General features: G+C 40.4%; 1 protein-coding gene across 6 annotated transcripts in view; it reads left to right on the plus strand.

Annotated features, from left to right (window-relative positions):
* The first annotated feature begins 606 nt into the window (after nt 1-606).
* GAS2 (growth arrest specific 2) overlaps nt 607-14,530 on the plus strand; it is a 98,485-nt gene continuing 84,561 nt past the window's right edge. The window contains exons 1-2 of one of the 6 annotated variants that reach the window (XM_042882686.1): nt 607-693; nt 6,788-6,875. The gene's annotated coding sequence lies outside the window, so the exon portion shown is untranslated. Of the gene's footprint in view, nt 694-6,787; nt 6,876-7,418; nt 7,549-13,504; nt 13,625-14,009; nt 14,187-14,530 lie in introns of those variants that run through there. The other 5 variants (XM_042882690.1, XM_042882685.1, XM_042882688.1 and 2 more) reach the window with 5 other exon arrangements.

A 14,530-nucleotide genomic window follows, 5' to 3' on the forward strand; every position in this document is an offset into this window, starting at 1 on the left:
ACTATTGATGCTATTGCACAAGCTATTCATGACTGAAACGTGCACTGTAATTAAACAAGCTGAGAGGATGAAACCTCTCTTGGGGTAAGGGTGATGGCAAAATATAAATACGGAGAGGCATGGCAGGTCAATTATATCACCTTGCCACAAACTTGCTTTGGTAAGCGTTATGTGTTTACCATGGTGGAGGCAATCACTGGGTGGCTTGAAACATGTAGCACCCCATGCTACTGCCCAAAACACCATATTAGGTCTTGAGGAACAAGTGCTATGGTGACATGGCGCTCCAGAAAAAACTGAATCAGATAATGGGACTCATTTCAAAAATTCTCTTGTAAATGTTTGGGCCAAAGATCATGGCATTAAGTGGATTTATCATATCCCCTATCATGCACCAGCTTCTGGTAAAATGCAATGATACAGTGGGCTGTTAAGAGCTATGTTGAAAGCAATGTGTGGCTGAACATTTAAGCACTGAGAGAAGCATTTGGCAGAAGCCACCTGGTTGGTCAACACACAAGGATCTATCTACTGTGATGGTCCTGCCAGCTCCCTACACACTGGCAAGAGGGGTAAAGTCCCTGTAGTACATGTAAAGAGCATGTTGGGAAAAGCTGTTTGAGTCCTTCTAGCTTCTGGAAAGGGCAAATGTCTCTGTGGAATTGTTTCTGCTCAGGAACCTGGTTCCACTTGGTGAGCGATGCAGAAAGATGGGGATGTTCAATGTGTACTACAAGGGAAATTGATGTTAGGGGAGCACAGTCAGTGATTTCATGTATAGATATGTATATACATATGTGTAGTGCATTTTAATTATCGCTTGTTTGTATAAATGTGTATGTATTAACCATGATGTAGTGATGTGGATGCTGTCATGGACACTGATGGATCTAGAGATAACTGCGTGGCACTTATAGAAGTTTCAGTTGCTATTTGTTGTAGCAGAGATTTTCACAGATCATAGCGTGTGTTGATTAGAGTAGTTCTCTATGGTTCCCTTTTCTAGTCTTTTTCTCCTTAAAGCTAAGAAAGATGCTAATTGATTGTTAACTATTTTTCTTATAGGATTGGTTGTACATATTCAGCCTTTTGAGGCACTTGGAACCCTTTCCATCCCTGCCTTGTCCCCAGCATCACCCAGCTCTTTCAGTGTACTTACTAAGAAGTCTTAAGGAGCTATCTGTTTCAGAGGGCTTCTTTTTAGAATCCCCTAAAAATACCAGTTCTCTAAAGCTTGCGGCATAAATCACTGACTGCTGTACCTAACGGTTTGTAGTTTGGATATATCGTGCTGTGGTACTTGTATGGAGTCAAGCATATGAGGACTAAGCTAAGTCTAGTATTACTGTTACTAGGTTTAGTATCTCAATGAAATCTCTTTAATGGAACAAAAGCCTGTGCACTTAAGAATTGGGGCTGAAAAATTCTTTCCTACCTGTATATTCTATGTGTTTCCATGACAGTTAAATTGCTGTCATTCACAAGAGTATAGGGAGATCTTATAAACACGCTTTCTCGTTGGAATTGGTCTTATTTTTCACTTAGAAATGCATACAAAACTCAATGTACGGCAACTATGTATAGAGCTATTTCTATATGTGCCTAGGTCCTAATAACATAAGTTACTTGGATTTTTCATTACACTTATTACACATTACACTTATATTACAGCAGTATCCTGAGAACACCTTAAGTAATCAAATAGACACAAGTACTTAAGATACTGTACAGAACCATGAAGAAGCAGTATTGGCCTGTGTGTGCGGAGGTAGACGAATTAACACACACATGCACATGCTGGGTAGGCATTCCTCCTTCTAAGCAGTAAGGCTTTTAAATATCTGCTGTTTCCATTTTCATGTCTCCAAAGCTTTTATGTGAATTTTTCCAGCACATTTCTCATTATTCTCTCAACCTTTCCTCTGCTGCATGGCTGCAGTTTCCAGACACATAACCTGAAATGTCCTGGGAGAATTTACCTAAAAACAATAAAGCCAAGGAAATGGAAACCACAGAATATATACACGGTTCTTTTTTCAGGCTTTGCTAAGAAGCTCATTGGTTAATATTTACAAAGGAATTCAACTTTCCATATTAACATCCTCTTCCCTGTTAAGCAAATGTGAGAGAGTGGAATGGTAAGAATCATCACTAAAGTGGACACTCTAGGTTGGGATGTTATTTGTTAATTTCATTAATGATTCAAAGATTTCACTTTTCTCCATCCCAGTAGTTCAAGAATAATATGCCATGGTAAAAAAAAAAAAAAAAAAAAAAAAAGGCTCAATAAAGTGCTAATGTGAAACTTTGAAGGGAATTGTCTTTCTATTTAAGAAAATTGTCTTGGTTGTTTATCTACAGAAATAGAATGAAATACTGGTTTCTGTTACCTGTGCATAAAGCATACTCTGAAAGGAAATTATTAGAACCAGTACAGCTGCTTGTAGGTTCAATTATACAGTAAAACAGTTCCAGTTGCTATTGAGGGCCATTTGTTAATAATAAGTTGTGTACCTGTCTGTGCGAAATGCCTCTGGCCGGGTTTGTCTGGATCTTACTGATGGTAAACTTCTCAGGTCACAGAAACCACTACCAAAACTGTCATGCTGTCCAGATATTGATCTTTTCTGCAGAAAGGGCAGCTCAAATAAACACAAATTGAGCCTTTGTTCCTAGTTCCAGAGTTTTTAATCTAGTAGTGTCCTTTTAAGAGGAAGTTTTTCCCACAGTTTGCAGAAAATACTTGTATTCAATTAGTAGAATTGCCAAGAAAATAGTTTTCTTCTCATGTTACAGTTCTCCGCAGCAGTGATGATTTTTATATTTTATATTATTTCCATATTCTTTTGCTTATGACTTGGTTCCTGGTCCTGTGCTGAACCACAGTTAAGGGTTAGGAATCTAAAAATCATCACAATGTAGTTAACATATTAATTAGAATATACTACTTCATAGCTGATCCTGAAATACCACAGCTAGCTATCTGAATAAGACAGGAAATTAGCAGTGTGAAATTCATGATTTCTATCTATGGAAAAGAATCTTAATGGGGAAAACAGCAACAACAAAAAAGGGGTTAAATTGTAAGACAAATAGTATTTGCATAAACCTAAAAGCCAGCAGAAAAGAAACACTAATGTGCTGTGTGAAAAGTGATGGGTGAAGTCAGATTCACAGAATTAAGACAAAGATTGAAATGAAAGACCTGTTTTATTAAAGGTCCCAGTTTTTCTGGTAAGAGAAATATAGCAATCACAATATTAAATCTAGAAATAACCAAATTCATATTAATTCAATTAATTTGAATGAAAACGCTATTCTCAGTTGAATCCACAACTGCACATTTTCTCCCTTTTCTTGACAGTACGATAGCTTTCCTTTCTGTGAGAGAAATATATTTGAAACTACTTCAATATTTTTTCTCTAAAAAAAATCTGTTGGAGTTTTACACCGTGCACAGAGAAAAATGACACAAGGAGATCTTATTTGTTCCTCTTTCTTTCTGTGACACAATGACACTCATCAGTTGTTTTGGAAAAAGAATGAAAAGAGTGAAGTTCTTTTAACTAATAACGTATGACCCTGGAGGGCTGGAATCTGGTGTTGTTTTTTTTTAAAATATATTTTTATTTATTTATTTATTTGTTTGTTTATTTGCTTGTAGAAGAGGGGCAGAATGGAATCATCTTCCAGACAGAACTTACTTTTGACGATCTGTTCAAAAACCCCTAGGGATTTAGGTGTCTTGCTGCAAGGAAACCCAATTCCTGGGGATCTTTAAATCTATGGAAGATTTCACAGAATCACAGAATGGCCCAGGTTGGAAGGGACCTCAAGGATCCAACCCCCCTGCCACATTCAGGGCCACCAACCTCCTCATTTAATACCAGCCCAGGCTGCCCAGGGCCCCATCCAGCCTGGCCTTGAACACCTCCAGAGACGGGGAATCCACAGCGTCTCTGGGCAGCTGTTCCAGCACCTCACCACTCTCTCTGTAAAGAATTTCCCCTTGACATCCAACCTAAATCTCCCCTCCCTCAACTTAAAACCATTTCCCCTTTTCCTGCACTTATCAGCCCTTTCAAAGAATCGATTCCCCTCCTGTTTGTAGGCTCCCTTTAGGTACTGAAAGGCTGCAGTGAGGTCACCCCGCAGCCTTCTTTTCTCCAGGCTGAACAAGCCCAGCTCCCTCAGTTTGTCCTCATAGGGGAGGTGCTCCATTCCCCTGATCATCTTTGTGGCTCTCCTCTGGACCCTCTCCAACAGCTCCCTGTCTTTCTTGTGCTGGGGGCTCCACACTTGGACACAGTACTTCAGATGGGGCCTCACAAGAGCAGAGTAGAGGGGGACAATCACCTTCCTGTCCCTGCTGGCCACCCTTCTTATGATGGAGCCCAGGATCCCATTTGTTTTCCAAGCTGATTTTTGTGTAAAAAAAATCTTGAGTCGCTCTTAGGGATCCTCATCTGTCTAGTGAAAGCATCCTATGTGTTGAGTAGTTAATATGACTGAAGCTTTAGGCAGGAATATTAATGGTTTATAATCTGAGCATAACTCATCTGAATGCTCTGATCCTACTGGAGAGATGCTACAAACTGCAGCACAGAAATGATTCTTCAGAGAGAATTGCCCAGAATATTTTCATGGGAATAATCCAAATGGATTTGTAGTCTCCAAGTGAAATTTGCTTCTATTTTCCTGGGCAGGTAAACAGTAACAAGAGCTTACATTTTTCTGTAGAATTAAGTTATTAAATAAAATCAATTGGGATACATAAAAATGTTAGATTAAAAAAAAAAAAATCTTTTTTTACCTCGTTTTTAAATAACAGTTTAAAAATGAAATTACTTGATAGACCTAAAAATGAAACTGTTGTTCAAATGTTTTCAGAAACATTCTAAATCAATATAAACATTGAAAATTGTTAATTTCACCCCCCTAAAAGGTTTACTCTAAGCAAGTAATCTGTTTGGGAAGTTCAGCTTTGAGTAAGTCGCTTTTCTGCCCTCCATGAGAATTGTTTGAACTTCTTTCCCTTAGTTTTAGAGCACATTCACTGGACTGAAGTGCTTTATGCTGACCTAATCTATTCAAAGGGTTTGGAAGAGAAGGAAGAGTCTGTATCCTGTTGACAAAGTTGTGATAGATGGCCTGATTCAAAAATTATACTTTGTCTGGCTAGTGTGGGAAGAACTGAGAAAGAGGATGAATTGAAAATGTAGCGATTGCCTGTTAGGATGCAATGGTTCTTCAGAAAGTAGTTTCAGAACAGAGAAGTCTGTTTTTCCTTTTGATTAAGTTATTGTTTTGTTGCTTCCTTCTGTGATGGAAAATAACTGTTTATAAGAGCATCTTTTTTTCTTCCTAGTTTCCAAGTCCTTCTCTTTTTCAGTTTTTACGGAAGTTTTTGATTGGAAAGTGTAAGGCTTCATACTAAATGAGCAGGGCTCAAGTTATGCACGTTACATTAGTTTTAAATAAATTGGCCTGTGGATGTGCAGTATGCAGATAAATATGTTTTGTCTGCCTACCTTGTTCCTCTGGCTAAGGCACCACAATCTCTGATTACTTGAATTGACTAGTCTGCTGGAATACACCGAAGAAGCTATCCAAATGTTGCTTCAATTTTGTTAGTTTTACATGTTGGTTTAATCACCAAATTGAAAACAGTGATTGAGTCCCGTTCTGAACATTTCTTCAGTTGTAGTTTTAACCAACATAAGCAGAAGTTTGTTCAGCCAGATTTCATCATGGATCTCCCCTTAAGTTTTCCTCCCCTGTTCTTCACATCCCACAGAATGTACCCAGTCAGCTGTTTCTGGTCATTATACAAATTACTGTCATCTTCAACAAAATCCAATTAATAACTCCTGGGAGAGTTCATATGAACTTTACAAAGGTGGGAGTCTTTGTTAGATTCAGTAGCTTTTCAGCTTTTTTTTTCCAAGAGAGATTCCAGACTCCCTTTTCCACAATTAACACTGTGGACCTGACTTGCTTTGTACCTGGTCACAGTTGTGTTAGTCTTTTGGCCTTACTAGCACTTGTTTTTATTTCTGTCTCCTATGGTATTTAATAAAGGAGACCAATCCTACTTTATTCAATTGATAAGAAAAATGATTATTTACTCTATCTGATAGGATGTCCCATCCCTGGAGACCTTCAAGGTCAGGCTGGATCTGATCTAGCAACCTGAGCGACCTGATCTAGCTGTGGTGTCCCTGTTCATTGCAGAGGAGTTGGAACAGATGACCTTTAAAGGTCCCTTTCAACTCTAAGGATTCTATGATTCTATTTAGACCATCATGTCTTCATGATCTAATTTTTGTTATTACAGTAATGAAAGTTAAAGGCACCCCAATGAAGCTGTGACTTTTATTTATGTCCAGGAAGACTTGATGTATGCTACAGTGTGGATCCGTGTTTATGTCTTGGTAAATCAGCCTGTAGTTTTGTGTACTTTTTTCTTTTCTATGGATCAAAATTTCACATGTGTAACTGATGGTTATACAATATTTGACAGCAAATCCGTAAGGAGTTACTGTAGCACTCTTTTACCTGATGCTATCACATACCTAAATCTGAATTTTTTGGTTTATTTTATTCCTAAGTCTTTTCACTTACCACACCTATGATATTTCCCATGAGTGTTTTTCATGGTTGTTGAATTATTTCTTCATTTAATATTTTGTGTACTTTTTTTCAACTTGAGACAGGTTAAGAGCAAATAACATGCTAAAGTAAAAGATCACACAGAATGTTTTTTTATCCCTGGTCTTCTTTGCAGGCATGGCTATAATGTTGATGAGGTAAAACACCAGCTTTCTATCTACAGCCCACTTGCTTCTTATTGGTTTGGGGCATCTGGTTTCAAGGTTGGTCTGAAATTTGATCTTTCTGAAATTCTCTCAGTGTGTTTCAGCAACATATGTCATTAATGAAGGGAGTTGGGTAACCGGTCTCTCTGTTGTTTGTAATTCAGGCTATGACAGGCAGCAGGAAAGCAGAGAAGCTTCAGCCAGCTCCTATTAGGAAAACATGCACAAGGCACAGGCTATAGCATAAACAGAGATATGTCAGGCTCCTCCCTAAAAGAAAATTGAAAGAGTGCACTTGGCAAGGATGCTTTGCTTTTTTGGTTGAACAAGAAACCTGTTGAATGAAACAAGCTCATTTTGACATTGGTATGGCTAACATCAAGGAATAAAGGGCCATTTCTAATGGAGAGAAAGATAAACTAGAAAAGGCTGATCTGCGGATTGTAGGTGCAGAAGTAACATCTGTGCAAAATAATAACCTCCTGAACTTAGAATTTCCAGGACTGCATAAGCGTACTGTTGTCTGAAACAAACATGTTGAAAACACAAATGCTAGTCTTTTGTCAGCAATTAGGTATGTCCTTATGACATTTCAAATAGCAATGCTGGAATCTGGGAAGATTCTTCTGAAGGAAACTGTCATTCCACAACATGTCCTTGCATGAAGAATGGCACAGAACTGATTCTGGAATTGAGTAACTTCACAGCAAGAAGAATGCTTGCGAAAGAGGTAATACCTTTAAACAAGCAATATTTTCATTTCTGTTAAATTCTCAATCTATGACATCAGAATGTTTAAGGGTCTCTTACAACTGCCACGATATGTATTGTATCTTATATATTGACATATAGTTATTTATATATATATGTATATGTACACACAAACCCTGCATCTTGTAGATTTAGAGCATGCAGAAATCCAAATAATTTGTCTCAGATCACACACGTTCCTTGTTTTCTTATGAAAGCAAGTATCAGAGCCAAGATTATTCCCAAACCTCCTAGCTTCCCCTCTAAGAGCATTTTATCAGAAACATTTTTTGCAGGATAAAGAGAGATGGAGAAGGGAAATATGTGCAGGACATCTGTGAATTAAATTGTTAGATCAGACCCATCTTTATGTAATTCTTGCTGTTTGATGATGATGGACTACTTTACAAGGAAACATTTTTATCCATACGCATGTTATAGATCAGTAAACTGAAATATGAAATAATTTGATGAGGCTCATTCAACAGTTTAGTCCTCAGGGCTGACAAAAGGAACCAAGTCTCCCAACCCTCTTAAAACAGGCATGGCTTATTAAACGAGCTGGCATACTTTGTAACAATTCACAGTGTAGCACAGGGAATAATGTTCTTTCCATTAGGAATGCTTCAAAGATGCCTGTTCTGTAGAAGAATGAGAAGGAGCACTGGTATCAAAGCATTCCCTGAGGTATAAGATCAACTGCTTGAACTGAGCAGCTACACCAAAAAACAAAACAAACTAACAACAACAACAACAGCAAAAAACTGGAAAAGAATAGCAATCATATGCCATAAAGTGAAAGGACGACAAAGGCTTCTGAGGAGAATGAAATGGAAATATTTATGAAGAAATGCAGAGCTGAGAAAAAGCTGCTAAAAAGTCATGTTAGAAACACCAGGGCTGGAAGAGCTATGAAGGAAGTATGGAAATAAAATCAAACTGGAAGAGCACTTGATTTTATGGACCAATTAGCCCCCTCTTTTTTTTTTTTTTACATTGTTGGCTAGTCATTACAAAGGTAGGCTTACTAGAGTTACGCATTTTGTGAGCTGCTTCAAGTGAGGTGGAATTGTCTGTTGCTTTTGGCTTCACAAACAAAGCAATGTGAAGAAAAGATAAACCAAACTTGGAAGCTAGCCCAAGGCAGCTGCTTGATGGGTTTTTGGTAAAGAAACAAAATCTTGAATTAAACTATAAGTTGCTCCACTGACCAAAATAATTTCACATGCAATACGATAAACATAAGGAATAAGTTACTGAGAAGGAATGTTGAAGAGAAAATTATTAATGATTTTAAGAGGAAATCTCAGTATTTGTCAGGAGAAATCGAGTATTGAAAGGCAGAGAAAAAACAAGGGAAGGCACAATTTTAACCAACCAAGAGGGAGCAGGTTGTCAAATGTTACTAGTATGTTAGAGGACACTTTTCTGTTGTAAGAATGTCATCAAGTCTTAAATAATGATCTGGTATTCTTGTTTTGGAAAATTTGTTACTTACAGAAAAACCTTTTTGTGCATCTGGACTGTTTGCATTTTGTTGCTAAACTGCCTTCCAAAGCAGAGTGTGTGTCAGTTGATTCATACTAAGATTTGTGTATTCTGAAGTAGCTACTGTACGTGAAGCTGATGAAATAATTCCAGGATGATTCTGATGCTGGAAGAAAATGTTACTTTGATAGCTGTTGACATTCTCAGATCCTCTTTTACTGCTCTTGTGCTCGCAGTAGATAAATTCTGAATCTTCTCTTTGACCTCATTGTAATGACATCCATCAGAAGTAGAAACCAACTACAAAATTTTGTTATTTAATATGTATGGAACAGGAATGGAGATTGGCGTTTATTTGCAGTCAGTAGCATTCTAAGTACTTACTAACATGGACTCTTTTTCTCCTTGAAATTATTTCAGTAGTGACTGTGCAAAATGAAAATTTTGGGAGAACTAGTTTTAATGGCAGGCTGTTTTACTCCATATTTATGTGACATAACAGAGAAAATAATTTAGTTGATAATAGTGGTAACTCCATCTTAGCTTGTGGAAGGCCTCTCCCTAAAGATAAATTTACCTCCTGGAAGGTGCGTATACTCCTGTCCACACATCCTGGTGAACTGGAGACAAAAAGGGCTAGAAAGATGATCTTGCTAGCTACAGACATATCAGTCTCACCTCGGTGCCAGGGAAGGAACACCACAGGCTTCGGGAAGAGTGACTGGAAAGCTGTCTGATGGAAAGGGACCTTGGTGTACTGATGGACAGTCGGCTCAATATGAGCCAGCAGTGTGCCCAGGTGGCCAAGAAAGCATCCTGGCTTGTATCAGGAATGGGGTGGTGAGCAGGACCAGGGAAGTCATCCTGCCCCTGTACTTGGCACTGGTGAGGCCTTACCTCGAGTGCTGTGTTCAGTTTTGGGCACCTCAGTACAGAAAGGACATGGAGGTGCTGGAGCAGGTCCAAAGAAGGGCAACAAGGCTGGGGAAGGACTTGGAGAATATGGCCTATGAGGAGAGACTGAAGGAACTGGGGCTGTTCAATCTGGTTAAAAGGAGGCTGAGGGCAGACCTTATTGCTCTCTTCCAATACCTGAAAGGTGCTTACAGCGACAGCGGGGTTGGTCTCTTCTCACTGGTGACAGGACGAGGGGAAGTGACCTCAAGTTGCACCAGGGTAAGTTTAGGTTGGATATCAGGAAAAACTTCTTTACAGAAAGGGTTGTTAAGCACTGGAATAGGCTCCCCAGGGAAGTGGTTGAGTCATCATCCCTGGATGTGTTCAAAAACCGTTTGGACGTGGTGCTCAGGGACATGATTTTCTGGAGGGTTGTTAGTTAGGGTAGGATGGTTAGGTCATGGTTGGACTTGATGATCTTTAAGGTCTTTTCCAACCTGAGTGATTACATGATACAACTATACTTGTGTGTATATATATATTCATATATATATATTCATATATATATGAATGCAGATAACAAGTGAGGCACAAGCAATTGTTCAGCACCACCCAACAGATGCTGAGCTAGCTCCCTGACCAGCAGAAGAGAGAGAGAGATCAATTCCCACCCCCTTCAAATCTCCTTCCATTTGATGTCATACGGTCGGGAATATCCCTTTGGCTAGTTTAAGTCAACTGTCCTACTTCTGTTCCCTCCCAGCTTCTTGGGTCCTTTGCTGCATATGGCCTTGGCTCTGTACAGTATTGCTTAGCAGAAACTATAAACATCAGTGTGTTATCAACATTGTTCTTCCCCTAAAGACAAAAGCATATCCAACCAGTTACTCTAAAGATAACAATTCTATCCCATCTGAAACTAAGACATCCATGTATAAAGATGCATAACTGAGAGCAAAAATGTTATTATTTTTTTAATCTTGATTTGTTGTCCCAAAACAGAAAGTTTGTCATACTTGGGATAGAATTGTCTGCATCTCAGCAAATTAGAAACATTTTCTCTGTTGGTTTCTACTGTCAAAGTAATCCTCCTGTCTGCTCAGGAGTATGCCATGTCATAAACATTATCAGAATGTTTGGACACTGGAAGCTGAAGGTGGCAGGAATGAAAATCTTTCATCTAGAAAAACAATGAAGAAATTGTTAGCATTTCACAGGGGAAGTTTTGTTTATTTCCTCTAAAAAAAAAAAAAAAAGTTAGAAAGCACATAGTTGACATGATTTTATATAGGAAATGAATGCATTTGTGCTGTGGAGTGTTGGGTCAAATTTTGAAGGCCAGTTTCTAGTATTAAAGTATGAAACAGTGAAGTTGTAGTCCTGCTTGAAGTGTGAATCTCAGTGCCCTCATAACTGTGGTGTCACTACTGAAACACCCATTACATTTATATAATGTGCATTTCAGATGTGTTATCTGGCACTGCGTTCCTCTCAGTCTTCCTTGCATAAGATTTAATCTAAGAAGTAGAAAATGATTCAAACTGCATGTGTGGATGCATGCTCTTTTGCTATCAGCTAATATTAGATTAGTCTTCAGTACAAGAAAATGGATCAAGGAATTAACAACCAACTTTGGCTTCAGAGTCTTAGAGCTGCCCTTTCAGTCGTTTTCACTGCTACACAGGCAAATGCATGTTCAAGATTTAGTGCATGAGGTCTGGAAATGCCTCAGCTTTGCTCCTTTGTCGAATTGCTTGGGAGGAGCTTTGTAACTTCAAGAGAATGTCTGAAACTTAAATCTTTTACTGAAGAAGTAATGCTTCTCAGTGAAATGTTTTCCATGTTGTGTATAAAGTAGCAAAACTTTTAAGTGTCCAGAATGGCATAACAGAGTTGGTCTCAAGGTCAGATAAAACCTCTGAATGATAGTTTAGCGCAGACAGGAATCTGCTCAACTGTTCTGTACCCTGTTCTCCTCATTTTCCCCAAGATACTTTGTTAAATGTGAGGGCTCTCTTCTCCATTTTTATGTATTTTCTGATGAAGAATTTGGATTAACACTGACTGAAGAAAACCATCATGCTCAGGGCCATCCAAATGTCAGTACCCAGGACAAAACTAGGAGATTTTATAATTGTGTGCTGATACTCAGCTGTGCCGAGCCGTAGCCATATACTAAATGAAAGGCTCTCATTTAAGCAGCACTCAGCACTGCAATTAATAGTCCATCAGAACAGCATAATATGAGCATAAGAATAAAATAAATAGCAAAAGATGTGGGCATTCTGATTGGCCAGAAATGAACAACTGCTGCTCAGCAGGAATTTGCTTATGGTGCAATTACTGAGAAATAGCCCAGCATTAAGTGTGCAAATCAAAATTTCCCAGCAGATCAGAGTAGGAAGGGAATAGATGTAAGCAAAAAATAGGGGTCAGCTTGATGTACTTTTCAGCAATCAGGTTAAGACAAGTCTTTCAGTATAATTATATATAATGTGCTTTGGCTAGAAGAATTTAATTAATTGAATATAGATTGCAAGAGAAAATAAGTGTGTTGTTCAACTGGAGCAATCTGATGGAAAGTGATATCATGATATCATTAGGAAACTCAACAAGCTAATCTACATCCATGTGTTGAGATAAGCAGAAGTCCCAACATCTGTTTCCCACTACTGAATTCACAAAAGGGGCTTCCCTGCATAGGGAATAAATGAATAAACAACATTTGGGGAATGTAATCTCCGACACTGAGCACAATGCTGAAATGTCATGAAAATGAAATAAGGTGAGAATGAAATAATGACTGAAATAAAGGTGCTCTAGGAGTTACTGGGATTCAGCTTGGCAAAGGAAACCCAGCCATGCGAGAGCAAGCAAAACCTCTATCCATCACTCTTTTAAAAATGTAACACAAGAAAGATTAATTCAGGAGTAGAATTTACGCAAAGTTGGCTGCAAGGTGGCATGAAATGGTTGTGGAGACACATGGAATCCCAATACGTGAAGTTGAAATGATATTCTTGTAGACAGAAAGAGAAAAAAAGAAGGATCAGTAAGTGATGATCAGACAGATGTCCTTAAGTGCCCAGAAGTCCCAGCAACAACTATTTGAATTAAAGAAAATGAATTAAAGCTTAGATACGATTTTTTTCCTTTTCCAGTCTTGGAAAGAGAGCAGCAATAATGAAAGAGAAATGGACCTAAGCACTAACTTGCTGCCAAGAACTGTAACACAATATCACAGCATTTCAAGGGTAAATCAGTGTCAACTGCATTTGACTCCTGAAAAAAAAAAAAAAAAGTAAGAGCTTAACTTCCGTTCAGTCCATGCGGACCGCTGAAATATAGGAAACGGGGTTGTGTGGGGGAAGAGGCTGAAAAAAATAAATAAAAGTCTTTTCCAAAGAGAGCAACGAGCGGAGCGGCCAAAGTACGAGGAGCGGCTGCTGCAGGGCTGCCCGGGTCGGGGGCGCGGCGGCGGCTGCTGCTGCTGCCGGCAGGATCAGCGGGGGGGGGGGGGGGCGGCGGTGGGGGCGGTGGGGGAAGCCTGCGCGCCTCGGCGGGGCTTGCTGGCGGCCCCGCGGAGGAGCTAGCGGCCCGGGCTCCTTTAAATTGAGGGCGTTCCGCCGCCTGCCTTCAAGTTGAAAGAAAAAGGGGCCGGCAGCGGGAAGGTGAGCTGCGTTTAGCAGCACGGAGCCGCTGCTTTTTGTTTCTTGTTCCCGCGTAGCAGGGCAGAGGCTTTGCTTTCTTACTTTCTTTCCTTCTTTCCGTCTCTCTCTCATTTATTTATTTATTTATTTTTATTCTCTGTGCGTCCAGAGGTAGAAAGCAGTGCGGAGGCGGTGTGAGAGCGTGCGTGGGGGTGCGGGAGGGCCGGCGGAGGGGGCTCGGCCGGGGACAGCTGGCTGGGTTGGAGCTCGCTGGTGGGCTGATCCCGGGCATCCCGCGATCCCGCGACGGCCGTTCTTGGTCCTGCCCCCGAGGGGCAGAGCCGGGAGCGGCGCTCGCGGCACTTATGGCAAAGCTATTAGCTCAGCCGTGTGGCGGAGAGGCCCCGAGGACAGCGCGGACGGGCTCGGCGGAAGGTGAACGCGGGGCGGAGCGGCGTAGTCTCTCGGGCTTCGGACATCTCTCCCGTCCCTCCCGGCACGGCTGCGAAGCTGTTCGGCGGAGCCCTGGGTGAGGCGGGGGCAGGAGGACGAGGTCGGAGAGATCGCGGCGCGCGTGGTAGAGGCAAGTGTGGGGCAGCAGCGGCTGCCCAGGTGCTCGCTTACTCCCCCAGGCTCCGGATTCAGCCCTCGGGAAGCCCTTGGGGAAGACTTTGTTTCTAAACATCTGTCTTAGCATCCTCTCTTTGCGTCTCCCTCCTCTCGGCTCGCTGTTGTGGAGGTGTGCGTCAGCTTTGCCTTCCAGAGCGCCAGCAAGGATGCTTAGCAGGGACCTTACTGCAGCTCTAGCACTATTCTGGGAGCACTTTAAAATTAAAACCAACCAGGTTCTCTTCAGTTTCCATGTGTGTTAAGTTCGCAAATGGTTTCTTTGCTGCAAAGTAGATGCTTTGCCAAACGTCATGGTTT

Source organism: Lagopus leucura, unplaced genomic scaffold (genome assembly GCF_019238085.1).
Source record: "Lagopus leucura isolate 7727_CA_CO unplaced genomic scaffold, USGS_WTPT01 Super-Scaffold_100035, whole genome shotgun sequence".
Classification (NCBI taxonomy): domain Eukaryota; kingdom Metazoa; phylum Chordata; class Aves; order Galliformes; family Phasianidae; genus Lagopus; species Lagopus leucura.